This window comes from Pongo pygmaeus, chromosome 1 (assembly GCF_028885625.2).
Source record: "Pongo pygmaeus isolate AG05252 chromosome 1, NHGRI_mPonPyg2-v2.0_pri, whole genome shotgun sequence".
NCBI classification, from domain to species: domain Eukaryota; kingdom Metazoa; phylum Chordata; class Mammalia; order Primates; family Hominidae; genus Pongo; species Pongo pygmaeus.
In genome coordinates this window covers 190756102-190759694 of record NC_072373.2, presented here as the reverse complement: position 1 = coordinate 190759694, position 3593 = coordinate 190756102, and the positions used below count along the sequence as shown (strand labels likewise).

The 3593-nt window shown below is 49.4% G+C and overlaps 1 long non-coding RNA gene across 1 annotated transcript; it reads right to left on the bottom strand.

The window, feature by feature from the left end:
• Positions 1-1778: 1778 nt before the first annotated feature.
• LOC129041230 (uncharacterized) lies at positions 1779-3343 on the bottom strand. Its single transcript, XR_008503822.2, has 3 exons — positions 3198-3343; positions 2395-2692; positions 1779-1901 (listed from the first exon to the last, which is right to left on the bottom strand). It is a non-coding gene; the product is annotated as an uncharacterized LOC129041230 (long non-coding RNA).
• Positions 3344-3593: the final 250 nt, after the last annotated feature.

Below are 3593 nucleotides of genomic sequence, written 5' to 3'. Positions count from 1 at the left end.
CACTGCAGCCTCGAACTCCTGGGCCAAAGTGATCCTCCCGCCTCAGCTTCCTGAGTAGCTAGCCCTACAGGTTCACGTCACCATGCCCAGGTAATTATTTTATTTTTGTAGATACAGGATCTCAGTGTGTTGTCTGGGTTGGTCTTGAACCCCTGGGCTCATGCGATCCTCCCACCTCAGCCTCTCAAAGTGCTGGGATTACAGGTGCCGGCCCAATAAGTAGATTTTATTTTTTATTTATTTTTTTTTGTTGTTGAGACTGAGTTTCACTCTTGTTGCCCAGGCTGGAGTGCAATGGCGCAATCTCGGCTCACTGCAACCTCCGCCTTCCAGGTTCAAGCGATTCTCCTGCCTCAGTCTCCCTAGTAGCTGGGATTACAGGCATGTGCCACCACACCCGGCTAATTTTTTTGTATTTTCAGTAGAGACGGGGTTTCTCCATGTTGGTCAGGCTGGTCTCAAACTCCCGACATCAGGTGATCTGCCCGCCTTGGCCTCCCAAAGTGCTGGGATTACAGGTGTAAGCCACCACGCCCAGCGACAGTAAGTAGATTTTAAACAGGGGCATAAAATGATCTGATTTTATTTTAAAAATTGGTCTGTTTTTGGAGATTGGATCAGAGGGGAACACTTAGGCATTGCTGCAACAGTCCAGAAGAGATGGGATGAAGGTCTGAAGATAGCAAGTGGCGGTGCCATCTTTGTAAAGCACAGATGTGGTCATTTGACTCTTCTGTTAAGAATCCTTTCCGTGGCTCCCCACAGTCTTCAGGATGAGAATGCAAGGCCTCCTTCTATCTTCTTGGCCTCAGGGACCACCAATTTCCCATACAGCAAATGCCCAACCAGCCCAAGCTGCTCACTGATTCTGCTCCCCACAGCCTCCATCATGCCTCCATGTCTGTGGTGTTCCCTTTGCCGGGCATGCCCTTACCCATCACGGGAACTCCTTCTCAACCTTCCACGCTCAGCTCCATTATCGCCTCCTCTGTTAAGCCTTGCCAGACCACCACGCCCAGACGGAATCTGGTGTTCTCAGTTTTGTACGTGCAGGCAGACCTTGATTAGGCCTTTGCCAAATCATTTTGTTAGTTAGTTTGTTTTTTCACAGAGTCTCGCTCTCTGTTGCCCAGACTGGAGTGCAGTGGCGCAATCATGTCTCACCGTAACCTTCACCTCCTGAGCAATCCTCCCACCTCAGCCTCCTGCATGGTTAGGACTACAGGGGTGCACCACCACACCCAGCTCATTTTTTATTTTTTATTTTTCATAGAGACAGGATCTCCCTATGTTGCCCAGGCCCCTGTCATCCTAGCTACTCAGGAAGCTGAGGTGGCGGGATTGCTTGAGCCCAGGAGGTGGAGGTTGCATTGAGCCATGATCCTGCCACTGCACTCCAGCCTGGGTGATAGAGTGACACTCTGTGAAAAAAACAATTAAATAATAAAAATCTCCCTATGTTGCCCAGGAGTTCAAGACCAGGACAACATAAGGAGATTTTTGTTCTTTTATTTTTGAGATCCCCCCTAGAATCTCCCTATGTTGCCCTAGCCTCGAACTCCCGAGCTCAAGAGATGCTCCTGCCTTGGCCTCCCAAAGTGTTGGGATTGTAGGTGTGAGCCACTGCGCCTGGGCCAAAATAATTTAGTAACAGTCTGCTGTGTTTATCTCCACAACTAGATGTGACTTCTTCAAAGGACAAGATCATCCATACCTTATTCATATATATTGCTGGGTGGGCCAAGAGTACATTTAATAAATGTATTGACAAGGCCACCTTTATATCTCCAAGTATCCTTTTATGTATTTTTTTCCTTAAGGTTCCCAGGTTTTACATTTTTAATCTCGGAACATGGTAAGGAACTTGTTTTGCCATTTTCTATTAATCGAAGACATATATCCTGCCAATCAGAGGGAAAGGATAAAGGAACAAAATGAACATTTGTTGAGAGCAAACTGTAAGGCTTGTTTTGCACACATATTGTCTCACTGGATCCTGAGGATAACACTATGAGGTATTATTACAGATCATATAAATGAGACTCAGAGAAGTTGTGACCTTCCTAAAGTCACACGGCTAGCTAGTGACAGAAATGGATTCAAACCCTGATGGGGCTGACTCCAGGCCCACATAGCCCCACCTATGCTGTTATCTCTTGCTCTTAATCAGCATGAGATCACAGCATCGCTACGCTGATTCTGAAGCCAGCCACCCAGAGCTGGAGATCTTGGCTTGTCACAGTGAAGGAAGTAGCCATCGCAAAGCTCTGGGTTGCCCAACATGCTTTTCGTGCAGATGGGCAAAAGGAGGACCAAAGAGGGGGAATGACTCCAGGGGTGCCCAAGGCAGATGCTACTTCTGCCACCCTGGTCTGAGTCCAGCAAGTCACTTACTCTAAAAGATCCTTCCAACTCTGAGAGGGTCCAGGCTAGCAGACCAAGGCAATGTCTCCTTGCAGGAATGTGGTGTGAGCATGAGGGCAGGGCTCTGGGCAGCCAGGAAGAAAGAGGTATTCCTCAGGCTTCAGCCCCCTTGCCGTCCTCTGAGGCCACCTGGTAGCTTGGTCCAACCACTGGGGCTCCCTTAGAGGTACACTTTGGCCTCGGATGGTGTAGCTCTCTGTGCCAAGGCTGACGTTACGCAGCTTCTCACACTCTGTCATTCTTAACGTCTTCTTGGCAGTCAGTCTCTCTGAAAAAGTAGAGCTGACTTTGTCTTCTGGGAAGGATCCTGACCTTGGGAAAGTCTAGGATGAGAAGATGCTGGGACACAGGTTGGTGGTGGGAAGGGCACCAGCTGTCCTAAAGAATCTCTGGGTGCTCTCCATGCCCCTCAGCCCCCCAAGAACTGAGGCTCAGTAGCCAGCCCAGTCCCAAGGCCCACAGAGGGCCTCCCTGTGGCATGGTCCATAGCCTCATGAGATCAGATGGATCAGCCATGAGGCTGTCCGTATGCCACTATTGCCCAGCCAACATCCAGGCAGGAACTGGCAGCCTCAAGTGACTTCAAGGGCCCTCAAATACTTCCTGCCAAAAGAGCCTCTCTTGGGACCCTCAAGAGTCTCTCCTTCCTATTTTCTGTCCTACCTGCTTCCCCACAGGGCAAATAAAGGGGCAAGATAAGGAACAGCCTGAGGCATCCCCATCACAGCAGATGTTCCAGGAAGCCCTTGCTGCAGAGCATGCCCAAATTTTACCTGACCATTCCTGTAGAGCACCTCCCAAGATATCAATTTCCTAGTGACCGTAGAGCCAAGTGTGTTTCAAGGCATGGGCATGGCTCCTTTTCTCCAGAAGTCAGGTGGTAGATCTGCCAGTTAGGGACTGAAGAGATTTTAGCACTGGATAATAGACTGCAAGCTACCCCACCTGGCAACACCAGAATCCAGCAGCACTTTCACTCAGCAACAGTCTCCTAGCACCAACACCCCAACAGCTCCACCTGGTAATCCTGCCCTGACAGCATCCCACTATGTTGGAAATACTACCTCGAGCCACCAGAGCACATGTGAGAGTGCCAAGCGGGTGACGAGAGATTCAAGGGAACGTTTTGACCTATGAGTTGGAGTCTTATATGTTGGCATGTTTCTGAG